The 27,075-nt window shown below is 40.2% G+C and overlaps 1 long non-coding RNA gene across 2 annotated transcripts in view; it reads left to right on the top strand.

The window, feature by feature from the left end:
* Nucleotides 1-27,075, top strand: part of LOC122737281 — a 120,618-nt gene that overhangs the window by 72,991 nt on the left and 20,552 nt on the right. The window contains exon 1 of one of the 2 annotated variants that reach the window (XR_006354241.1): nt 10,161-10,280. The exons of the other annotated variant lie outside the window; for it this stretch is intronic. This is a non-coding gene — a long non-coding RNA (uncharacterized LOC122737281). Of the gene's footprint in view, nt 1-10,160; nt 10,281-27,075 lie in introns of those variants that run through there. 2 annotated transcript variants of the gene reach the window in all.

Here is a 27,075-nt window from a genome sequence, read left to right as displayed (position 1 = left end):
GGGGCAGGTAGGTAGCACAGTGGATAGAGAACAAGGCCTGGAGTCAGGAAAATCAAAGTTCAAATCCAGCCTCAGACACTTACTGGCTTTGTGATCCTGAGTAAGTCCCTTAAACTGTTGTCTGCCTCAGCTTCCTGAGGGGGATACATGGAGATAATTATAATAATGCCTACCCTCCTGGGCTGCTGTGAGGATCAAAGGAGATAACATTTGTAAAGTGCTTAGCACCATTCCTGACACAAAGTGAGGAACTATATAAATATTTACTATGACTATTCCTCCCTCACCTTGACATTTATATATATATATATATATATATATATATATATATAGTGAGGTAATTGGGGTTAAGTGACTTGCCCAGGGTCACACAGCTAGTAAGTGTCTGAGGTCGGATTTGAACTCTGGTCTTCCTGAATCCAGGGCCAGTGCTTTATCCATACACCACCTAGCTGCCCCTCACCTTGACATTTATTCCTACCAAATAATAACTTGTAGGTAAGGGGAGCCCCCCCCCCATTAGAGCTATGATTGTCATTTTGGCAGATGAGTGAAACTTGATAAAACCAAATTCTGGGGCCGAGGACAAGAAATCCTTAAGGAGGTAGACCTTGGGACTCAGGTCACTGCTGAGGACTTCTGTGTGTTTATGTGTATGTGTGTGGAAGGGGACAGAGAAGGGGCTGCCCCAACAGGAACTCCCCTTCGATGGATGCTGGGGAGGAAAAAGAGGTTCATCAATTAGGGACTTCCTATTTCAATGAATTTTTCTTTTTTTTTTTCTTTTTTTTGTGGGGCAGTGAGGATTAAGTGACTTGCCCAGGATCACACAGCTAGTAAGTGTCTTGTCTGAGGTCAGATTTGAACTCGGGTCATCCTGAATCCAGGACCGGTGCTTAATCCACTGTGCCACCTAGCTGCACCATAATTATTCTTTCTAACCAGGGGCCACCATTTATTGTTGACACCCAACTAAAAACTTGTAAGTACTTCTAGAGTCTTCTAAACTTTGGGAGATCCCACCCCTGCCTATGTCTTAGCCTTTACACCATGTGGGTAAAGCTCTGGGAACTTCTACTGTTTTCCCAGGTGGGATAATTCACCTATTGTTTGAGCTGTAGGAGAGGATGGGCAAGGGAGGGAGACCGTAAGGGAGAGACACACAAAGTTGGGGGGTGGGGAGAGGGAGTGAGAGAGAGTGCAGAAGAGAGGGAGGGAGAGGAGGAGGAAGAGGGGGAGGGAGAAGAAGAAGGAAAGGGAGGGAAGGAAGAAGGGGGAAGGAGAAGGGGGGAGAGAGAGGGAAAGGGAGAGGGGGAGGGAGAGGGAGAGGGAGAGGGAGAGGAGGGAGAGGGAGGGAGGGAGATTGGTTTTCACTGGAAAAGTCCAAGGACATACCAGATGGTAAATATGTCAGATCTCTCCTGCTGGCTGAAATCCCCTAGGTGGGTGGGTAGGTGGGGGTATTACATGGCCTTCAGCCTCTGTTTCTAGTCACCCCATTTCTTTCCTTCATTAGCAGATGCTACCATTAAAACAACAACCCAAGTCGCAGTATACACAAAGACATATTCATGCTACTTACCAAATTCTCTTCCAAGCCCCTAGCTCTTTGAACGGGCATTAAAGTCTGTTTCTCATAGAAAGCAATTTAGTTAATTTCAAATGTGCTCTGTGAATATCAACAGACCACCCAAATGTTTACCTCTTTAGGCAGCCTTCATGTAGTTTCCAAAAAGCTCATTTGCTTTTGTAGGAAAGGGTGGGGGGAGTCATCCATGAATATAAATTGACTGCATTAAGGACCCCTTCTATATTAAAGTGGCATTACTTATTCATTTAGTAAGGCAGAAGAATACACCTATCCAGAAAGACCCTGGTGCTGCCTCTCAAATAAATCCCTTCAAACTTGCCCAAGATGTTGGACTTTATCCTCCCTCCTCTTCCTACAAATGAGGATGATGAGAGAACTGTGTACCTGTCAATAATTGGGCACCTTGGGTCTGCAAGAGAAGGAAATAAATTACAGTGAAAGAATTGTCCTTGGAAAAATCCCTTGCCTCTGGATCTCTAATCAAATGCAAAATCTGAAAGAAAGAGACACCTTGAAGTAGTGGCTAGCACCTGGCTGTCTCTCTCTCTGTCTCTCTCTGTCTCTCTGTCTTTGTCTCTGTTTCTCTCTCCTCTCTTTTCCTCCATCTCTTACCTCTCTCCTCTCTCTTTTCTTTCTCTTTAATCTGCCCCCCCGCCTTGATTCCCAAGACTTTTCAGAAAGAACAGTCAGAGCCCATCACTGAACTCACAGTAGTCCAATGTTTAGCCAACTGGAATGTTTTGGATTTTCAACACCAGGCCTAATTGACAGTCTCTGATTCTGAAGAAGAGAATATTCCAAGAGCCATATTGTCATTTGTTGGACAGGAAACCCATGATACATTTCTCCTAGCTAGGCAGGGCACCAGAATCTATCTGCAGTTTTGACCTGATGATAAGCCAGGCTTTCTCTCATCTTCAAAATATTCTCAATGGTTGCTTTAAAAAATGACATCCCAACTTGCTAGTTTATATTCTGAATGTGTTTATATGTTGGAAAATACAGTATTTAAATATCTTTGGACAAACTTTCTGAAGCCACCAGATACGTCTAACTTAGGACTATGGCAGATAGACTTAAAAGGAGAATACTGGGTAAGGTAATGTAGATGAAGGACAAATCCTTTAGCTGGTGTGTCATTTCATTCAGTTCAATTCCTAACGTTATAGGGTTCTGGAATTAGAAGTGGAAGGGACTTCAGATGGTCCAGCCCTCTCATTTTACAGAGGGGGAAATTGAGGCCCAAGGAGATTAAATGATTTGTGGAAGATTGATACAGAGCTACCAAGTGGTATAAGCATGATTCTAAAAGAGAAACTGTCTCCAAAGCATTTATTAAACTCCCACTGAATGCCAGATACTAAGGATACAGGGAGATAACAAAACAAAATGTCAGTCCCTGCCCTCAATAACTTACATTTTCTTGGGGGTGAAAACAAACATATCTATCTATCTATCTATCTATCTATCTATCTATCTATCTATCTATCTATCTATCTATCTATCTATCTACCTACCTACCTACCTACCTACCTATCTATCTATTTATCTACCTATCTATCTACACACATACACATATATACATATATACATATACACACAATATATGTGTAAGTGTATGTGTGTATGTGTATATGAATATGTATGTGTATATAGAAATATATACACATACATAATACATACATATACACATAAACAAAAAATGTGAAAGACTTTAAAAAATAACCTGGGGGGATGTGGGGGGGGCAAAGAGTACTAACAGGGGTGAAGACTAGGAAAGGCTGGATGCATAGGAGCTGGCCCTTGAACTGAAACATGTAGGGAGCTAGGGATTCTAAGAGATAGAAGTGAGGAAGGAAAGTCTGCCAACTGTAGGGCACAGCTTGTTCAAAGGTTTAGAAGCTATATATGGGATGGGCCAGTTTGGCTAGATGGCAGAGTGAGTATAGGAGAGTAATATGAAACTAGCCTAGAAAAGTAGATGGGAGACAAATTATGAAGTGTCTGAAATCTCAAACAGAGGAGGTTATATCTTATCCCAGAGGAAACAGGCAGTCATTGAAGGTTCCTGAGCAGGGGAGGGGCATTGTTGGACCTGCATCTCAATCTGGCTTCCATCTGCCCATCCAGGATTATGTTATACCATTTCCTTTTAGGAACTCAACTTTCCAGCCAGACTGGGCTATGAGCCTTTCTACACACCGGATCCTCCATCTTCAGTGCCATATTCATATAGTATATGCATATGGTATATATATATATATATATATATATATATATATATATAGTATATGCAGACCTATGTTCACTTATCCCCTGTGCCTAGAACACATTCACTCCTCAGGACCAGCTGTCAGACTCTATCATCCTTCAAGGCTCAATTCAGATGCCACGTCCATGAAGCCTTCCCTGATTCCCCCAGCTACTGCTGCTCCCTCCCTCCTCAACTGTCCTTATATGACACTTTGTTGGGTATGTGCTCTATGCACCCATAGAATGAAATGATTTTAGATTGTTTTGTCTTTTCCATATTTTTGTATCCCCAAGTACCAATGCAGTGTCTTGCATATAGTAAGTACTTAATAAATGCTTACTTAATTGAACAGAATGGCTTACCTATTATGGTGGCAGGAATTTCACCACTGGAAATTCAAAACTCAAGGAAAAATGTGTGGGCTGAGGTGGGGGTGGAGGGAGGGCTTATCTAGAATCCTATGTTAAAATGCAAATCTTTTAAATTTGGAAGAGATTAGTAATAACAATTGCTCATGTTTCTATATCAGTTTGAGGTGTGTCAATCACTTTACAAATGACAACATAATAGATAATATTTGTTGATATGATAAAATGACATAAAATAGATTTATTCTCTCAATTGGTCCTCACAACAATCCAGTGTGAAAGGTGTTACTTTTATCTCCATTTTTCTAATGAGGAAGCAGTCCAAGACAGGTGAAGTGACTTGCCTTGGGTCATACATACAACTAGTAAAGGTCTCAGGGAGGACTGAAACTCAGGTCTTCCTGACTCTATTCACTTCAACCTGTAAAATTTTGCAAAAAGCTGTTGACCATGACCAAGAGAATCAGTCTGCAAGTATTTATTAAGCACCTTCTGTGTACTAGGCACTGTGTTAAGTGTAGATGATGCCTAAGAAAGGCAAACAACAACAAAAAAGAAGCTGATAACCTAATGGGGGTAGGGGTGCAGGTGGGTGTGGGAGACAGCCATGTACAAACAGAGTCGATAAGGTACTGTACCTGCATTCAGTCATCTCAGGGTTCCAGTATTGACTCTGATACTATCCACTTGATCCCTAGGCAAGTTATTCATTTCATTGGAACCTCAGTTCCCCCATCTATAAAAAAGGCACAACAGTGCTTGTTTAACAACCTCAAAAGGATTACAGGGAGGCTGAAATGTAATGATATATTTTAAGTGTTTTGCAAACTTTAAAACTCTATATAAGTGCTTATTGTTAATATTATCCTTAGCATTACCATTACCACCATTATCCTTATTACCACCACCACCAGCAGCAGCAGCAGCAGCAGCAGCATTGTTCATTGGTCAAGCAAACCACCCAAACTTTCTCATTCTTAAAACGAGATTAGGCTGGGTCCTGTCTAAGGTCCTTTCCAGCCCTAATTGCTCTAGCCTTGTGACAAGTCAACTGAGATGGAAGCAGCAGCTGCTGCCCATCTCCTTCTCCATGTCCTCTGTCTCCTTATGGGAAAGGGGGGACTTCATAAATGACCGAGCTTGGCTCTTCCTGGAGCTGATCTGATCAAGTGGACAAAGGGAGACAGAGGGGATTCTTTAAATAGAAGCAGCTGGTTGATTCCTCGGGTCAGTCCACAGGAGAATATTTATTTAGCTCCAAGGAAACTATTTTATTTGGCAGATTAAGACTCCCAAAGTTTTCTTGTATTGAACTGTTAGCATCCCCACTCCCTATCAGTGTAGTAAATGAACCTTGTAGATAGGTTTCTCTACCTATCAGCTTCACCCATTTTACATGGCCTGTATCCAACTGGCCCTGACCACACTTTTCAGACCCAAAGTTGGCAGTGGGCCTGAAGGAGCATGGTTCTGGGATTGGAGGTCAGTCAGTAGTCAACAAGCATTTATGACGAACTTTCTCTGATGAAAATTCTGCTATTCCCACTGCTAGAGCTTGAGGAGTTATTAATTTTTGGTGGGTCCAGGGCCATGTTGGTGATACACCTGTTGTCCTCAGCCCTAGTTAGACCATGCCTGGAGAATGGTGTTCAATTCTGGGTAGCGTGTTTTAGGAAGGGTGCTGATAAGCTTGACAGCATCTAGAGAGGGCAGCCAAGATGGTGAAGGTCATTGATTTCATGCCATGTGAAGATTGGCAAATTTATTTAAACCAAAGGGATGTTTAGCTTGATAAGATGACTGCTGGGGGAGGTGGGGAGCGATAGATGGGCTCTCTTCAAGTATTTGAAGGGCTGTCAGATGAAAGAGGTTTTAAACAGGCTCTGCTTGGCAGAACTAGAAGTAAAGGGTGAAAGTTGGAGAGGAGGGAAACAAACCAAAACAGATTTTCCTTTCTGTTGGGAAAATCTGCCTAACAGAGCCATCTCAAAGTGGGATTGGCTGCATCATGAGGAAGTGGGTGGCCCTCTTGCTGGGAGCCTGCAAGTAAATAACATCTAGATAAGTGACAACTTATTAACTGTAGAAAATATTGGGATCTGGGGGTGTTCTTCATTAGCTATGGGTAAGCCTGGGAGAACCCAAAGGTCCTTTTGGGGAGATTCTATGAAAGAGGAAGAGTCAATCCATATCCTAATGATAGCTCACATTTAGACAGCACAAAACACCTTACCCATATGATCTAATTTCCAACTCAATTAAACACATATATAATGTCTACTGCATGCAAAATCTTGTGTTCAGTTCTGGGAATTCAAAACTTACAGTTTAGTGGAAGAAGAGACATCTATACAAATAAAGATGAGTCAGGATGTGAAATGAACCCAGGAAAGGTCAAATAGAAACTAGGGAAAGCAGAGATGAAAGGATTTCCTTGAGTCCAGGCCCGAGGTACTCTACCTTTTTTTTTGGGGGGGGCAGTCTCGTGAAGCCCACGAACCCTTTCTCAGAATAATGTTTGTCTAATTATAATAGAAGGAAATGCTAAATTTCAGAGATTAGTGAAAAAAAAAAGATTTTTTTTACCCCATTCATTGATTGAATCCCTGAAATGTATCCAGATCTTTTGGGATTTCTTGGATGTAAAAGTAAGGATAATCAAGTCTGGTTGTTCAGGAATGGTTTTAGAGGGATGATATAAGAATTAGACCTTGAGGGAAGGGCATGAGTCCTAAAGGCAGACATGGGGAGGGAACTAGTCTTAGGCATTAAATATAGTGTGCACACATGGGTTAAGGTGGGAGAGGATGGAGAAGGATAGCAGCATCCTTAGGAGTCCTGTTCATCTGGAACATAAAGGGGAACAGTATGAAATAAGACAAGACTGGAAAGATGGGTTAGAGCCAGACCAAGAAGGACATACTAAGGAGTATAAGGAGTTTATAATTTATTTGATACATAGCAGGGAGTCACTGAAAATTCTGTGACCTGATCAGATTACTTTGGCAGTGGGAAGGAATCATTTGCAAGAAGAGAAACTCAGTGTCCCAGATGTTAGCACCTCTTTGCCAAAATTATCCTTACACATTTTATATCCTTGGTTTTTAGTAAATGTATATGTATACATGGCGTTTCCCCCTGCAGAACCAATGTATGTCCTTGAAGACAGGGACTATTTCAGCTTTTGTCTTTGGATCTCTAAACGTTTACCGATTGAGCAATTGGAGGTAAGGTGAGCAGTTAGGAGACTATGACAAATGTCTAAACCAGAGGTCAGGAGAATTTGGGTAGTGACTGGGAATTAAAACAGGTAAGGGGAAGGTGGATGTAAAAGGCATTGTGAAATTAGATTTAATAAAACAGCATCTGGATATTGGGTATAATGGTGAGTAAAGAGTTTAAAGTAATTCTTAAATGTTGAGCTTGGGTGACTGCCATCAACAAAAATACAGAGGGGTTTTTTTGGGGGGCAGGGAGGATAATGGCAATGCATCAATAAATTTGAATGGATTTGATTTTATACATATTGAGTCGGAGGTACTGCAAAGAGGACCTCGAAGGTACAAACGTACACCAAGCAATCATAAACGAAAGAGTGGAGTTCAGGGGAGTAAGCTGGAAATGGGATATTTGGAATCATCTGCATATAGGGGATCATCGAAACCATGGAAATGAATGAAATAAGGAGATATGGTGAGAGAAGAGGGCTGAGGACAGAGCCTTTGAGAATGCCTGTATGACATTTAACATTAAATGTGTAGTTGCCTTATTTCTGTCCCAAGTGTAGGGAAAATTAGCTAGGGTTTCTAATATATTTATTACTTATAAATTAAAAGCTTTAGCACCAGTTTGGGGTATTAAACATTTATTAAAACATACCAAGTATTAGTAAAAAGAGAACACTGGGTAAGAAAGTTAAGAAAAGGCCTATTTAGCCTATAGCTGCAGCCTGGCCTCCTCCTTCCTCAAGTTCTCCACCATGAGCCTATTCCCAAGAGCAACTGTGAATAGAAGCTTTCTCTGCATCTGGAGGAAAGGCCATCCTTACACAATGCTTCAAGCTAATTGGCTAGCATCACCCAAATCCATTGGTTCACTGGACTTGAGAGTAGTCCCAGGGGCAGCTAGATGGTGTAGTGGTTAAAGCACCAGCCCTGGATTCAGAAGTACCTGAGTTCAAATCTGGCCTCAGTCACTTGACACTTACTAGCTGTGTGACCCTGGGCAAGTCACTTAACCCCCATTGCCTGCAAAAAAAACCCAAACGAACAACAACAAAAAAAGAGTAGTCCCGTGTTGAGGTCAGAGTCCCCCCAACCCAGCCAGCATTTCAGGTTTCAATCAAGTCAGCTTCAAGTGAGTCAATCAGCAGTCAGTCAATCCAATCAATCTAAATCCCCTCCAGCTGGGACCTTTGGGAGTTCCAAAACACATTATTTTCTCACACCTGGGCTTAGGGAGGAAGAAGAACCAGTCAACAGCACTAAGAAGGAGCAAACAGATGATGGGAGTAGAGCCAGAAAAGAGTGCAGGACTGAGAAGGGAAGGGGAGGGGTGTTCTGGAATGCAGAGGAATAAGTGAGCATGTGCAGAGGAAGGATAGAGTACTCTTGTTGACTTTTAGAAGGTTGATGATAACAGGGAGCAGAGAGTTTGGGTGATAACTTGAGGACTTTTTTAGGCTATAAGAGTTATATATCTGTAGGTAGGAGAGAGAGAGAGGGAAATCATGATGTGGGAATCAATGATAGAGGACTATCCGGGAGGGCATGAGAACAAGGTCATTTGTGGAGAACTTTGTGTTAGGCAGGAAGGGGATTAATGTCTTCTCTTCTGTTCAGTCATGTCCAAGTCTTTGGGACCCCTTTTGGGGTTTTCTTGGCAAAGATACTGGAGTGGTTTGTCATTTCTTTCTCTAGCTCATTTTATATATGAGGAAACTGAGGCAAAGAGGATTAAGTGACTTGCCCAGGGTCATACAGCTAGTAAGTGTCCAAGTTCGGATTTGAACTCCTCCTGACTCCAGGGCTGGAACTCTCTCCACTTGTCCACTGTGCCACCTAGCTGCTCTGCAGAAACCTATACCCATTTAAAAAATACAACTACGTAGTAGAGTGACCACACTCTGGGCTCTGAGACCCAAGAGTTGTTCATCTTCCTATCCTTTGAAGTAAAGTCATTTACTAAGGCATTTACTAAAGCACCTACTGTGTGCCAGAGCTTTGCCCAAGAAGCTGTCCATGAAATGACTTTTCCTGTGTAAAAGAAAAAACCATAAAAATGAAGCCCAGGGCCTCTGAAGGCAGCCAGGCCTGTCCCTTCACATGCTGCAGGTGGCCAGGCTCAATGGCCAAGCTCAGAGGGCTTCAGGATACCACACAGATCCCAGGCTGCCCCTCAGTCAGTCGAGATTGGGGAGCAGAGCCCCAGGAGAGAAGGGGTGGAAGGGCGAAAGTCTGCCTATTGTTGGACAGCTGTGCACAATGGCACTTGTTGATGCTCCACACTCCCCCTCGGGTGTCTGGAAAGCAGGGTGGGAGGATGATGGTTTGCCCAGAGATGTCAGGAACTTTGTTTTCCCCTTTGAGTTTTTCTAGAGGAAGCCAAACCCCAAGTGCAGAGAGCACAGCTGTTGCGACATTTCCACTACCTCCCCGGTCTTCTGCAGCACACAGCTTGGCTTAACATAGAATGGAAAGAACCATGCAGGGAATGCAATTCCTCCTCCTGGGAATCTGGCCCCAAGTTCAGGAAGGGAGCTGACCTGCACTGTTCCAACTGATGACCTTTTACCTGGAGGCTCTCTTTGCAGCACACAATGAAAAGAATTCAAGTGGGAAATAGGCTTGTTTGCTTAGGGTTGATTCTGCTGACTTGGGCTTTTGAGGAAAGGGGGCGGGAAAGTCATGGTTGGGGAGGAAACCAGTAAGAGTTTACCATGGTTTAAGAAACCCTTTATTCCTGCTGCGGGTGCAGGGAGCATGTTCTTGTCTTCTTCTCCTGCTGCTGGACCTAGGGAAGGGTGCCCTTTTGGATTGCTTCACAGAAAATACAGCTGGAAAAAATGGTGACCCCTTTAATTTTGCCTTTCTTTACAAGAAAATTAATTATACCAGTCAAGGAAGTTACACAACTGTGTTCTCTCTCTCTCTCTCTCTCTCTCTCTCTCTCTCTCTCTCTCTCTCTCTCTCTCTCTCTCTCTCTCTCTCCCTCTCTCCCTCTCTCCCTCCTCCCCTCCCTCCCTCCCCCTCTGTTTCCTTCTCTTTCTGTCTCCCTCTTTCCTTTCCTCCTCTTTCCTTCTCTTTTCCCCATTGCCACTTTCTCTCCTCTTCTCTGACTTTCTTTCTCTGTAAAGTTTTGAAAAAGAGACATCCTTGCTCTTGTCAGAACTATAGCGGTTCAGACTTGTCTCACTGACCCCCAAACCATGCCAGGTTTGTTTGCCAAAAATGTGTTTGTGGTTGTTGGAGATTTAGTGAAATAAATGAGCAAATGACACTTTTTTTATTCAGGCAAAATGTTCCTGGAGCAGAGCTGAAGGGCTTGGTGTTTATTCATGACATACTAAATGGTGCAGCAGAAACTAGGGTGATCCAACTGGGGCTTTGTCTCAGGAAACTAAAACGTTGAGGACTTAAAAGTTTAAAGTGATTTCTAAAAGATTTTGTCATTTTAATATTTGTTACACTTATGTTTGGCTAGCAATACACTTCTTCAATGTCATAGAAAGAACTGAGCTTAAATTCTACTTAGTAGGAATAAATAATTAAAATAGAAAACTACCAAATGGTTCTCTTCCTCCGTTATAGCAGCTGCTTGCCAAATGAGACTCCTGGCCCTAGTCTCACCCTTCCCTACCCCTTTAATGTCAGTGGCTTCCCCAATATTTTCTTTTTTGTTGTTGTTTTTTGTTTTTGTTTTTGCAGGGCAATGAGAGTGACTTGCCCGCCCAGGGTCACACAGCTAGTGTCAAGTGTCTGGGGCCAAATTTGAACTCAGGTCCTCCTGAATCCAGATCTGGTGCTTTATCCACTGTGCCACCTAGCTATTCCCTTCCCCAACATTTTCGTTGTATCCTAGGGTCTCTTTCTCCCCACCCTCAATTGAATTTGTCTTAATTACTTTTTTATTATTATCAGAAGACTTATACATTTGATTTCAGGAAAGGTTTCATGCTGCTTCCCCTGGATACTCAATTGATTTGTTATGGCTATGTCCCCCAGCTTGGTTTTTAGGGAAATAAAATTTTGGGATTTATTTTCACGCATTTTACATCTTCATCTCCACTGTGTTTGTTTCACTGGCTTTATAAACCACTATCTAACCCAAGGCAAATACTGATATTTACTAAAGGCACATGGTTCAAAAGGAGAAGGTTGGATTATGTAGCTTCTAATACTGGCTAGCTTTGAAGGCTATGATTTTATCATTTGTGATTCTAAAGCTTAGCATTAAATTTAATATGTAAAATAATGGAAGAAACTGCACATAATGCAAAATAGTGGTGAGTCAAATAGGACCACATTTATCAAGCACCAATGTGCTAGGCACTGCAGATACAAAGAAAAGCAAAAGACAGTCTTTGCCCTCAGGAAGCTTATAGTCCTATGGAGTTGAATGAAAGAATGAAAAAGCATTTATTAACTATCTCAAATAGGAAGTACTAAGTATTGGAGATACAGATACAAAAGCAAGGACAATCTGGGACCTCAATAAACTTGCATTCTAATAGGATTTGAGGTGCCTCTGCCTCTAATGTCATTGACTCAAACACATCCCCATTCTGATGGCTTTCCCCAGCATTAATTACTACTTATAGTTAACATCTCCCTTATATTATTAATTGATTCTGCTCTTATCATCCCAGTATCATGTAGTCAAGTGACATCAATTAACTTTTTGGGGGAGGGGGGCAATGAGGGTTAAGTGACTCGCCCAAGGTCACACAACTAGTGTCAGGTGTCTGATGTCGGATTTGAACTCAGGTACTCCTGAATCCAGGGCTGATGCTCTATCCACTGTGCCACCTAGCTGCCCCTGTCAATTAACTTTTACAAAGGATATTTATACACAATATATACAAGTACCAAACATTCCCCTGGGATTTAGGGGACACTCCTTTCTGTACCACCTTCATGCCTAGGGAGAGTGGACTCCACCTTAAAGCAGCTGCTTAAAAAGATTTCCTCTACCAAGTTCACTTTCAAATATGGTGTAAGTAATGGATCAAGTCCCACCAGCAACCATTATTTGAGCTTAGGAGTCTGGTTCAATGCTGGGTTGTTCTTTGGAGTTTTGATGATGCTTTCACTAGATCCTTGGTTCTCCAGCCTTTTGAATCTCACAAGATCAAAACCAAATCCTGTTTCATCTTGAATCCTCCTTCACCTGAGAAGAGGAAAGAATAGACACAACAGAGAGAAAAGCAACAGGAGGACCAAGCACTCATGGGGCATGTGTTATCTTTCAAGACCACCTTTGCTTGAAGCAAACCATGCAGGCTTTAACAGGGGCTACATTCTCTTTATAAGAAACAGTTAAGGCTCCTTTCTGTGTTTCTGCTGATTTCTTTGAATGTATATCCCAGTCAGTTTATGCGGTTTGGAGAGGGGACTACATCATATAGTTACTCTTAGGAAGGGAATCATCTTAATTTCAATTTGCAGGATCCTTACTTATTTTATCCTTCCCGGGTCTTGACTATAGCAAAATTCATCATGCCAGTGTGCAGTAATAATACAGAGAGCAATTATTTTTTTTTTAAACATAGAAAGGGTTCTTTAAACATGGATCAAGTAGAACTACTAAATTCTAGGACTGATCCAAAGTGGTTTCAAAGGAAAAGAACATTTTTAGTTGGCACATTTAATAGAATTTGAGATTACTCCCTTGCCTTCAAGGCTCAATAAATGTGAACCTTCCTAACTGTGTGTGGGATGAAATCACTGGGTGCTAAGGGAATATTTATCCAGAATCATACACAATTATTACATTGGTACTCAGCTCCCTCTCCCCTCTCTCCTCTCCCTTCTTCCCTCTCTCTTAACTGACCTGGGCAATCTTTGTTCCCATTAATTGCATGACTGCCTTAACTGTTCTCTAATGTGCATTTCTTATGATACTTGGACTTCATATCAATCTCTTTCTTTCACTTGCTGAATATCATGGGAACACTCATGTAAAATTTCTTTCTCAAAGAGTGATGCTTTAGGGGCAGCTAGATGGCACAGTGGTTAAAGCACTGGCCCTGGATTCAGGAGGACCTGAGTTCAAATCCAGCCTCAGACACTTGACACTTACTAGCTGTGTGACCCTGGGCAAGTCACTTAACCCCCCATTGCCTGCAAAAAAAAAAAAAGAGTGATGCTTTAGTGGGCCAAGTTTCACTATGAAGCCCTCGGTAATATTTTAAGATGTTTTATGGGGGGGCGGGATATATATACATATATATGTATATGTATGTGTATATATATATATATACATACATATATATATATATATATAATTTTTGCTGCAACATTAAAAGGACCACTGAACATCACCCAACTCTAATGATATACTCCTGTGAATGTTTGATGTGTATGAAATATTATGTAAATACCTTCAAGAAGTTTTAATTTTTTTTCCTGATGGGATGCTGTGTAAATCTTGTATTTATAAATGTAATGAGGGTATTGACTGAAAATTATAAATCTGTATGTATACATGCACACATACAACTTTTATAAATAAATTTGTGTTGACAATACTTTTAAAAGAAAACATGTAATTTGAAATATGTTCTGACTTGAAAGGAGGTCACAGGCCTTTTGTACTCTGCTCTTGGTTTTTAAGTGAATAAACTGACTGATGTATAATACATTTACAACTTTAAAAAAAAGTTTCTCCTTCCATCCAGCCTAAATCAACCTCTATACAGCTCCCAGCTCTGAGACCAAGCAGATTGTCTGATCTCTTTTTCCAAATAAATAAGATAGTGATCATAGCTCCTCCCACCTCCCAAAGTCTCTCTTCTTTAGAAAAGAAGGGGAGAATAAATTGATTCCTAATATATGAGAGTATAAGTATTCAAAATTACAAAAATAAAACAAAACGCACAAACCCAAAATTTATGCAACAACATCTGATAGGTCATCTCTAAGGTCTATTGTAATTCCAAATCCTAGTTGATGACCCTGTATCATAGGCATCCATAAGTAAATAACTCAGGCCACTGTGTAAATAGAGCCAGCTTCATAGTGTTGAGTTACTGACCTATGTCTTCTGTACTAAAGATGGCAGAGAGACACATTGACTGTGAACATTACGCCTCTCCCCTACTCCTGTTGCCACTACTTGCACTACTCAGCCTATCATACACATTAATGCTTTGAAAGCAACATGCCCACCCTTTAAGATTATCTTCCATTTGTGCTGTATATTTCTTTGTACACAAACTGTCAAATGTTATAACATCAAAATTGTTTATTTTACCTCGTATAGTCCTCTCTGTTCCGTCTTTTTTTTAAATAAAAGTATTTTATTATTTTCCAGTTACATGTAGTAATAGTTTTCAACATTTGTTTTTATAAGATTTCCAATTTCAAATTTTTCTCCCTCCCTCACCCCCTCCCCAAGACAGCAGGAAATTTGATATAGGTTATATATATGCACATAATAACATTAAACATATTTCTGCAATAGTCATAAAAGAAGAATCAGAGCAAAAAGGAAAAACCTCAAAGAAAAACAACAGCACCAAAACAAAAGAAATAGTATGATTCAATCAGCATCTATATTCCACAATTCTTTTTGTTCTGGATTTGGAGAACCTTTTCCATCATGAGCCCTTTGGAACTTTCTTGTACCGTTGTATTGGTGAGAAGAATCAAGTCTATCACAGTTGATCAACATATAATGTTGATGATTCTGTGTACAATGTTCTTCTGGTTCTGCTCATCTCATTCATCATCAGTTCATGCAAGTCCTTCCAGGTTTCTCTGAACTCTTCCTGCTCATCGTTTCTTACAGCACAATAGAATTCCATTACATTCATATACCACAACTTGTTCAGTCATTCTCCAGTTGATGGGCAGTTCCTCAATTTCCAATTCCTTGCCACCACAAAAGAGCAGCTATAAATATTTTTGTATATGTGGATCCTTTTCCCTTTTTTATGATCTCTTTAGAAAAAAGACCCAGAAGTGGTATTGCTAGCCCTTTGGGCATAATTCCAAATTGCTCTCCAGAATGGTTGGATCAGTTCACAGCTCCACCAACAATGCATTAGTGTTCCGATTTTTCCGCAGCTTATCCAACATATGTTATTTTCCTTTTTTGTCGTATTAGTCAATCTGATAGGTGTCAGGTGGTACATCAGAGTTGTTTTAATTTGCATTTCTCTAATCAATAGTGATTTGGAGTATTTTTTCATGTGGCAATAGATAGCCTTGATTTCTTCATCAGAAAACTGCCTGTTCATATCCTTTGACCATTTCTCAACTGGGGAATGACTTGGATTCTCTGTCCCTTCTTTCATCATGAACTCTTTCTCTATCCATTGATCTAGAAGGTGATTTCTTCCTTGCTTCTCTAATTTATTTATGATGTGGCGTTTTAAATAGAACTCATATATCCATCCATTTGGAGCTTGTCTTGTTATATGGTATGAGATGTTAATCTAAACCTAATTTTTCCTAGACCTTTAGCCAGTTTTCCTGGCAGTTTTTGTCAAATAACGAAACCTTTTTTCAGTAACTGAAGTCTTTATGTTTATCAAAACTAGGTTTGCTTGCATCTGTATGTTGTGTACCTATTCTGTTCCACTGATCTTTTTTTAAAAATCAGTACCAAATTGTTTTTAATGATTTGTAATACATTCATATACATATATCTATGTCCTATGTACAGTTATTTGTATATTGTTTTTTCTGTTGTTGTTGGTTTTTTTATTTTTATTTTTTGCAGGGCAATGAGGGTTAAGTGGCTGGCCCAGGGTCACACAGCTACTAAGTGTCAAGTGTCTGAGGCCGGATTGGAACTCAGGTCCTCCTGAATCCAGGGCCGGTGCTCTATCCACTGTGCCACCTAGCCGCTCCCTGTCTTTTCTAATAGAATGGGAACTCCCTGAGGGTAGGAACTATGTTTTTTCCCTCCTTCATATCCCCAGGACTAGCATGTAAGATGTGCTTAATAAATTCTTATTGATTGACTGATTTTATCCTTCCTCAGCCAAAGAATTTACTGCATCTCTAAATCTAGTGAGATATTTTGTAAACGTGTATCCTTGGTCACAAAGTAAAAGTGTAAAAATGGGTCCATTGGAAAGGTACAAATCTCTTCCCATTGTGAGAAACAGAGCTCCAAGTACATGAAGCAGCAACTTTTTGTAGGAAGGACAATAACTACTTTCAGACCTAGGTGAATTGTATTCCTAGGGGCTAAAAAACTCCCTCATACTGACCATGAAACTACTCTGGGTAAGTGTTATGCAGTCATGGATTGTGGAAAAGGTTCCAGGCATCTGGAGATGAGTAAATTTTGTTGCAACCTTCAAAAGGGAAGACACATTTTGGAAATGTGAGAATGCAGTGTGGGATAAAGTGTGCCATTATAATGGTACCAAAGGGGGTGGGGACTACAGATTTGTTAAACCAGGACAGATCTCACACCTCCCCTGAATATTTGCTTGTTTTAGGCTAAATTCGTACAGTCCTTTCAACTGGTAGTCAGAAATGGGAGGTTCTTCAAGTTGGTTGGTTGACTGGGCTGGAAGTTGAAAGTTTTTTTAGATTCTGAGAACCATGCTTTCTTAAGTACTCTCAAGTACCAGCCAGATGTGCTTAGAATCTAGTCAACCACTAATCCAGTCAAATCAGCCAGTAGTCCACTCAGGTGGGCTCCTGAGTATCTGCCAAATCTCATCTATCACCTTCCGTTATCTTGACAGACACTTGACACTTACTAGCTGTGTGACCCTGGTCAAGTCACTTAACCATCATTGCATGCCACACGCCCCCCCCCCCAAGAAAAGAATATCATTTGTGAGAGACTACCTCTTCCATCCTCAAACCATCCATCAAATATTTCTCATAAATATTTGGGGAATTATCTTTAAAAAATAGGAAAGTAGTCACTGGGATCACTAGTTACTGATAATTCATTTCCTTTTTGTTTTTGTCTGTGGTTTTATTCCTACCCCCACCCCTTGCCCCCAAGTTTGTTTTACTCTTCTCTTTCAGATACCTTGAGAATTGATCCTCCATTGCTCTCAAAATTGGGTTGCCTCCAATAGAAGACTGGAGCTATTTATATCTAGGCTAGTCCAGCTGTTCTTTCTGCTTTGGTTTATTTATTGCCTGTCCTACTCCCTCATATAGCTTATTACAGACTGTGATGTGAGAGTCCAAATGTGGTGACTCCACTGTCATTGATGGAGAAAAGAGTTTGTTATAGAATCTTGACAGATATTTTCCATTTCTCATCTGTTCATTGTCCTCCTTCCCAGTTCATCCTTAAATGCCCTTGGGGTGATTTTGCTTAGATGTATCTTGCCAAGCCTTCTCTAAGCTTGTGGGTTTTTTTCTCCATTGCTCTTCACTGTTTTATGAGGTCCTACTGTTCATAATCCTCTTCTATAAGAGTTGACAAATGAGTTTATATTCTAAACCAGTGTTGCCAGTTGAGGACCATTTTGTATTTTTCTTTGTTTCATGAGTTGCCATGGCCAAATAATTCATCACCAAGTCACCAGCCTGCTGGTAATGAGCCTTTCTCTACTTAGCTAGGCTGCTCATCAGAAAACAGATGTATTCTGTTGCCAGGACCATGCGCAAAGCCTTTCCAGTATGGCAGAACCTGCCAGAACTTTTTGCACTGCTGGCATGGCTAAAAGAACACAGGGTCACCTCCATGCCACAATGAGGCATCAGAGTTCTTTGTGAAGGACACTTATTTTTAAAACATTGAGAAAAAGAAAAGAAAGATATCTATCTTAATTATGAATTTTAAAAAATCTCTTTATAAAATATATAGCCAAGAGAACTGGACAGAAGGGGAGAACTCATTATAATAAGGAGGAAAAAAAAAAAGGGAAAACAGGGATAATGTGAGCATACCTGGTATGTTTACTGAGAAACTGAAATGTAGTCAATTTAATGTTTGTGGATAATATACAGGTTTGCCTGGCTGTGTTCTCATCTTCAAAGGTTTTAAGAAAATATCTATCGATTCTATTGATTGCGGGAATTCTCACAATGAGAATTAGTAGATTTTAGAAAGGAAACAATTGGTCATCAAGGGTTGGCTGCTAGCTGCTAGTAGTACTTAGCTGATTATAAATTACTTGAACATAGGGTAGGTGTGTAAGGAGATCATTCCCTGTGTTTATGGTACAAAATGAAGAACAGTGTTTGCTTGGGTAGAGGATAGAGAATTGGTATTTACTTTATGTAAATTTGTGAAAGGAGAGAGGGTGTGTTGACTAAATGGATTTTGCTATAACCAAGAGGAAGTGTGATTTGGGAGATTTCAATGTTCCATGGGATAGGACCTTCCTGGGAAATTTGATGGTGAATTTCGGAACTACAAATGAAGGTACCTGGAACTGATTCTGTATCCAGATGGACTGAATCCTTAGTTATGACTGTCTGGAGTAAATGGAATCTAGGGCGAAACAGACACAGCAGCCACTGCCTGTGATACTAGCTCAAGAGGAGGGGCAGCCCCGGATCCCTGGCTTGAGCTCTGTGGAGTGAGAGAAAGTTGCTTGGGAACCGTAGTGAGAAAACCCTAGCAGATGTCAATTTGTGAAGTAAAGTCACCTCAAGTCCTCAGTAGTTTCTTCATGAGAAAAATACAGGTTGATGAGGGCAGGAGATACAAGTTGTCCCAAAGCCAAAGCGTGTGTGTGTGTGTGTGTGTGTGTGTGTGTGTAAAACAAGGAGGTTGAAATCTAAGATCCCTTCCAGGTTCAAGTCTATGAGACTTGATTCAAGTTCAAAATCCAGAGATTCTGACTTCTGTCTTTAAGATCAAAATCACAGACTCTCTTAATTGGAAGGGACACCAGCAACATGTGGTCCAAGCCCCCACCTGAAAGGAATCTTTCACTATAAAAGGAAATAAAGTTTTAAAAGAGGTTTTTCTTCGAGGGGGGTTACATTAGCCAAGAATGGAAGGCATGTTAATTGCAGCAACCACCAATTTAAATTTGAAGGACCTGAATGGAGATAAGAGTAGAAGCCTGCTTTTCTTGGCTGATGACTTGAAATCTGGGTACTAGAGAATCACAGAATTTGGAAGGGACCTGGGGGTAATCTTGTACAAACCACACCTGACCAAGAAAGAAGACGTATTACAATACGATCTGTGATCTCATCCAGATAGTCATTCCCTCCAATGACAACTACAATTCACCAATGTGGCTGTTTTCCACATTTAAATTTATGCTTGATATGCCAGAGGCCTTCTCAATTTCTCATGATATTTTAAGGATACCAATGGAATTCCCTCTTAAAAAGTGACCAGTCCATCTTCCTTTTGACTCCTGCATCTCTTTAATGGCATCCTTTATCCCACATCTGCATAATTCCCTGTTACATTCTATCTCTAATACCTCTATTTTAACTTTATAACCTCATGAGTATAGCTAGGTGGCACCACAATGCACAGAGTGCTGGGCCTGGAATCAAGAATATCTGAGTTCAAATCTAGCCTCAAATCCTTGCTAGCTCTGTGATCCTGGACAAGTCCTCAACAGTAAAATGGGAATATTAATAGCACCTACCTCCCAGGGTTGTGAAGACCAAAAGTGATATTTGTAAAGTACTAACATAGTACATGAAACATAGTAGGCACTCCAGAAATATTAGTTATTGTTATTTTTATTATAGTATTGCAGCCTACCCCCATGTACCATGTACTTTTCCATGGCTTTCTGGGAGATTCTCATTTTTATTTCATCAGAGACTATCTCATAAGCCATATATCCTCCCTATCACCTAAAAAAACATTGATTGATATATCAATACTGATATCTGATATCTTTTGTTTCTACAACATAGTTATTTTTTGGATTTATCTACCCCATCCCATCCCTCAGAATTGAACCTACCTTAGAACAAAGAAGATAATAAAAAACAACAACAACTAGTACAGTTGACAGTTGATATATTGATAAGCCTATCAATATATTGGCCCCATTCTGTTCTTGGAAACTCCCCCCCCAATTTTCTGCCAGGAAGATACTGTTACACTTCATTATCTGTTCTCTAAGACCATTATTGGTTTTTCAATTATTCAAATTGTAGTTTCTTTTTAATGAGCTTTTCATTTACATTACAATAGCAATCAGGTATGATAGAAAGAATACTGGGTATAGAATAAGATGACCTGAGGTCAAATGATGGCTCTGCCATCTAATAGCCTATGTGACATTGGGCACATCTCTGAACTTCAAATACCTAATTGATAAAATGAAAGACTTGTATTACATAGCTATTTAATGCCCCTTCAAACTAGAAATCTATGATCCTATTATCATGGGAGTCATATTTATTTATCTCTTTCAACAAAGTTTATTATCCTAAAATGCAATATAAGCAGTTCCTTTATTAGTCTCTGTCCCTGTAGATACACTATAATTTCTATAATGGAGACACAGTCACTTTCATATTAGTCTGTAGTGTTATCATTTGAATATAATGCTTTGATACTCTTGTGGATCTCTACTCTCATCAATATGGAAATTCTCTCCAATGTTGTGAATCATAACCCATCTGTGTCTTTCATCTTAGCTACTCTTTTCCATGTGCCCCATAAATTTGACCCAATGTGCTTTGCTTAGGTTGTCTTGACCTTGGAAATATACCAGTGGAACATGTTGGTTCCCCATCCATTATACGTTACTAGAAACTTAGCAGTTTCAGTTCTACAACTTTTGCCTTGTGACTCACCCCATCCTTAATGGTGGTCCACTATCTCAAGCAAGCCCTTCCCAAGCTGGGTCATTCATTCTAACTTCTTGTCTCCTTTCCGAATGCTCAACCCTCCAGCTTTCCATTTCTCTAATAATAATTAAATCAGTCCTACCATGGCTACTGGGAAAATAGTGTCATTCTATTCCCTAATAACTACACTTTTGACTTTCCAAAACAAATCCCTCCCTCTACTACCCCCATCAACACCCCCCTACATGTGTTGTATTATACTTTTTGAATATAAGCTAGTTCAGGGAAGGGATTGCTCTACTTGTATTTGTATCCCTAGCAATCAGCATAGTTCTCAGTGCCGAATAAATACTTTTTCTTTCATCCATTCATCCATCAATCCATCCATTAATTCATCCATCATTTCAACAATCCTCCAAATGATGAGCCCAGCTTGTTTTATTGCCATATGTTTCTCTGATAACATATTTTTATTATACATCTCCAGCTTAATTATTCATTTTAAAAGACACCCAGCCTACTCTTGGCCATTATGCCCTTCTCCATTGACCTTTGCAGGACCTTTGCTTATGATATTACATGAGGCAACAAGGTGGATTAGTAGATAACATCCAGGACCAGGATGTCCATTTGAGCCTCAGCTCAAATCTTGCCTCAGATACTTATTAGTTATAGGACTCTGGGTAATTCACTTAACCTCTCTGGGCCTCAGTTTCTTCATGCGTAAAATGGAGGCAATAAAAGCACTTGTTCAGTCATTTTTTCAGCTGTATCCAACATTTTGTGACCTAATTTACACATTTCTTGACAAAGATACTGGAGTGATTTGCAATTTCTCTCTCTAGCTCATTTTACAGATGAAGAAACTGAGGCAAACAGGATTAAATGACTTACCCAGTATCACATAGTAACTGTCTGAGGCCAGATTTGAAATCAAGACGATGAATCTTCTTCACTCTAGGCTTGCCACTCTGTCTGTTGAACCACCCAGCTGTCCAATAATAACACCAACTTCACAGGTTTGTTATGAGGATCACCACAAATACAGTGGGATATCTAAATACATATATCTTTCCCATGAACAGTTTTGTGAGATTAAAATTGGATATTAGATCATAAATCTCCCCTACTTAACCTTTCCCTTAATTTATCTCCCAGACTAGTAAATGGAAGAAGCTTCTAGTTTTCTAGATAGAGCTTTTATTGTATGGTAGTCACAAGGTAATGTTGATTAGAAGGATAGGAAAGTAGAAATACAATACAAATCGTCTTAAGTCTAGGCTTAGTCTATATTTCCGTATAAAAATCACCCAAACCTAAAGGCCACCTTTGGAGAGAGAGAGACCGTTCTCTCCACCCCGGAAGTCGAGTGCGTAGCAGGCAGTCTGACGTGCGCAGCAAGCAGACTGTTGGTCTCCTCCCAAAAAGGGTGGTCCTTCAAAAACTGGAGTCTTTCAGTTATCCTAACCGACTGTTAAAAAACTTTCATATTTTTTTACCACAGTTTGTATATATGGGCAGTTAAGTGGTGCAGTGGATAGACTACTGGCCTTCAAGTTGGGAGGACCTGAGTTCAAATCTCACCTCAGAAACTTATTGGTGTGTAACCCTAGGCAAGCCACTTAACCCCAAATGCCTTAAAATATCCAGACCAATCTCCACTGGACTAGATTGCTCTGGAAGAATGAGTGAGGTTGGTGACCATGCACAGCCCAGCCTCATTTAAATTCAATTCAGTGCAGGTCATGATATCACTGCAATATTATGGTCTTCTTCAAGAACCAAGGACAAACAACAACATATATACAGACTTGTGTATATATACACACATATGTATATAAATAACTTTGCAAACCATAAAATGCTTTTTTACAACATTAGATATCATTTTAAATATTAGATATAATTTCTAGAAGAATATTGGCTTTAAAACATAAGATCTCTTCAGGGAAAAGCTTCACTTTCCCAAGGGCATTCCAGCCCACCCCCCTGTTGCCCTACTTCCTCAGCCCCAGGCCTAATTCATTGCCTGTGTGCTGTCTCTTTTGCAAATTAAATATAGAAAGGTAGTGTCTGTTAGAAAATCAAATATTTTATGAAATATTGTGTTTGTAGGATTTTTTAGTGGGGGAGAACAGAGAAGGGTGAGGGGAAAATATTGATAAAAGACCTTTTTAAAGTGTAAAGGGGGGCAGCTAGGTGGCGCAGTGGATAGAGCACTGGCCCTGGATTCAGGAGGACCTGAGTTCAAGTCCGGTCTCAGACACTTAACAATTACTAGCTGTGTGACCCTAGGCAAGTCACTTAACCCCAACTGCCTCACCCAAAAAAAAAAATTTAAAAAAAATAAAGTGCAAAGGGGCAATAGTTTTAGAGTGTACAATGCAAGCTAGTTGGTAAGGGCAAAAATTAGGGGAGGCTCCATCTTGTCTTTAAATGGCAGAGTATATGGAAGGGTTGATCAGCAGTCAAAGGTGGGGAGAGGGGCAAGTGGGGCATGACCTGAGCAAAGGCAATGATAAAAACAGATGACATTTATGGAATGTTTTAAAGGTTAAAGAGTGCTTTGCAGACATCATCTCTGATTCCCAGGAGGTAGGTGCTTCAAGAATTATGATCCCAATTTTACTAACTTCATCACAATCACACAGTAAGTATGGTTGAATGTGTACCCATTTCTAGAGGCACAAAAACAAACAATGAACTAATCCCTACTTTCCTCTCCATGAACTCCCTTAAGTCTAGCCTTGCTATTCCCCACACACAGTGTTCATTCCCCATTTCCATGCTTTGTCCTGGCTGACCCCATGCCTAGAATGCTCTCCTCCTCCTCCTCCTCCTCCTCCTCTTCTTAGAGTTCTTGGCTTTCTCAAAGACCCAGAGCCAGCCCTCCAAGTTCAGCACTCCCTCTGCAGCAGAACAAATCGAAAAGCTCATATCCAGACCTGACAACTGTACTCACCTCCACACCCTGCAGCAATAATCATTTGTTCAAGCCAGTTTCAAATACAACAAATAATTTTGTTTTCCTTGGAGGTTACTAAAAGAGAATTCTAACTGTCCTAAATTAAAGCCACATTTATACAAGTCTTGAAATGGATGGCAGATAAAAACAATACAGACGTAGAACAAAGAGGATACTGACTCCATGGAACTCTAGTTATTGGGGAGACTACTTTGGGTTTCGAGTGCAGGGCATAGTTACAGCATAGTTAAACATATAAGCAAGTGGCCCTCTCAACCGGTTTCCTTATTTGCCAAGTGGGGATTACAATACCTTTAGGATTTATTTCACAAGGCTGTTATTAGGATCAAATGGGTTAGTGTAGGCACAATAACATGTTTTACAAAGCTTAAAGGGCACTAGTTAAATTGAATGACAGCTAATATTATGAGTAGACAACTACGTGGTACAGTAGATAGAGCACTGGGCTTAGAATCAAGCAGAGTCATCTTCATGAGTTCAAATCACACTAGCTGCCCTATTTGCCTCAGTTTCCTCATCTGTAAAATGAGCTGGAGAAGGAAATGGCAAACCACTCAGTATCTTTGCCAAGAAAACCCTGAATGGTGTCACAAAGAGTTGTACATAACTGAAACAATTGAACAACTACAACAAATATTATGGCATGCTGAGGCCCAGAGAAGAAAAGCGCTTTGGGTATGAAAACTGATATCTGGGTTCAAATTCTACTTCTGCCACTATCTGTGTGACCATAGATAAGTCACTTAATGTCTTTATGCTTCACTTTCCTCATGTGTATAATGAGAGTTGAACTAGATGCTCTTTATGATCCATTTTGGCTCTATATCTATGATCATATGAAGAGGTAAAGTGCCAAGCTCCTTTCTCTTCCATGGAGGTTTCTCTAATGATTCTAGTTCAGATTCTTCTCTCTGTTAACTCCCCCAAACCTTCTTTGTGGACCCTTTACTTGATCCTTAATCTCATATTGAACCTTGCTTTGAAAGAATGAAGAGCACTTACTGTGTGTGAAACATTGGGGATGCAAATACAAAAGCAAGACAGGCCCTGCCCTCAAGAGGCTTACATTATAATGGAGGACACAAAACATATAGAGGAGTGATGGCTAGAGAGGAGGGTTTTAGGCTAAGATACAAGGATCTTGATTGGAGCATAGGGCAAGTGATTGGCATATCTGAGATTCACAGAGAAATATTTTTTATTTCATCTTTTAACTATTGTTGTCTTTAAATTTTCAAGAATAGAAACAATTTATTTTGTTAGAGCTTTGTGCAATGCTCTGGGCATAGGCACCTAATATATGTTTGTTGAATGTTGAAATGAATGAATAAGTGAATGAATGAATAATAGTGATAGCCCCCACCTGTCCTCTGGCCCATCCACATGCCATCTTTCCTATTGTGTTCAGTTTCAGAAGCCAAATTTTAGGCAGGATGGAGTCGTGTGGTCATTGTCTTCAAGTAAATGGTTATGTCCTTTGTTTGGCATTGAAATTGGTCCCTTCCTATCTTTTCATAGGATCATAGATTTAAAGAAAGAAGGGAGCTTGGGCATGATCCATAACCCTCATTTTACAGAGGAGAAAGCAAAAGCCAAGAGAGATTAAATGTCTTGTCCAGGGTCACACAGAAAGTATGTGTTTAGGTGAGGGTTTGAAATGAGATAATATTTGTACAGAGCTTAGCACAGTCTCTGGAACATAGTAGGCACATAACAAATCCTCCCTCCCTCCCTCCCTCCCTTCCTTCCTTCCTTCCTTCCTTCCTTCCTTCCTTCCTTCCTTCCTTCCTTCCCACTTCTTCATTTTATAATAAGGAAACTGATTCTTCAACAGGATAAGTGACTTCTACCCAAAGTCCTATAGACTGTAAGTGGCAGAGCTGGTATGTGAACCCTGCTTGTCTACTCCATGGTCCCATGCTGCTTAAATTAGAGTAGACTTGATAGAAGGAAAACTGCCTAGCAATTCAACATCTCCCAAAGTGGAAATATCTGCTTTAGGGGCCAGTTGGTTTCATTATCACTGGAAGTCTTCAGGAACATTGTAGAGGCAATTCCTGTTGAGATAGAAGTTGGACTGAATGACCTCTGAGGTTCATCACATGAATGTATGAATGAATAAATGAATTGATAGAAGCATGGATTGATGGAAGAATGGATTGAAAGAATACAGTTTCCTAACACAGGCATTGCCTTTCTCCAGCACCCTGAAACACCCACACATAAGATTTATCTGTGGTTGAATTGGGACCCTATTTCAATGAGTTTTCTTTAGAAAGAAAAAGTTTAAAATATTGACCTTTCTCTATTCCAAAAGTTGGATTGGTACAGTATCTGTGAAAATTGAATGTTATCTTGGACTTCAGTAAGGGAGGCACAGTGAGGCATTATTTCCATGGATAAGAAAGTGATACTCTTGTCCTGTTCAGAATACATTCATAATATTCTGTTATATTCTAGGCACTGCATTTTAGAAAAAATATTGTTAAGTTAGAGAGTGTCCAGAATGGGGTAACAAGAATTGCAAAGTCAAGACCTTGCCATTGGAAGATCCATTGAAAGAACTAGAGATATTTACCCTGGAGAAGGGAAGGCTTAGAGAATAGGGAAAGGAGTAAAGTGGTCTTTAAGTACCTGAAAACCTAGATGGGGAAGAGGAATTAATTTATTATTAGGAGGAATGGATGAAAATTGTAAAGAGAAAATTTAGGCTTGATTTTTAGGAAAACTTTCTTACAATTGCAACTCTCAGAATAGAGTGGGCTACCTTGGTGGTGAATGGATTTCCCTTCCCTGAAAGTCTTCAAGTAAAGTCCAAATGACTCCTTTTTCAGTGCAGCAGAGAGGGGATGTTTTCTGGTATGGATTAGAATAGATGACATACAGATAGAAAGATAGAAAGATGGATGGATGGATAGATAGATATAGAGATATATATGTAAAGATAG

The sequence above is a fragment of the Dromiciops gliroides genome, chromosome 1 (assembly GCF_019393635.1).
Source record: "Dromiciops gliroides isolate mDroGli1 chromosome 1, mDroGli1.pri, whole genome shotgun sequence".
Taxonomy (NCBI): Eukaryota; Metazoa; Chordata; class Mammalia; order Microbiotheria; family Microbiotheriidae; genus Dromiciops; species Dromiciops gliroides.
The sequence above is the reverse complement of the archived record's forward strand: the minus strand, read 5'-3'. Positions and strand labels throughout refer to the sequence as shown.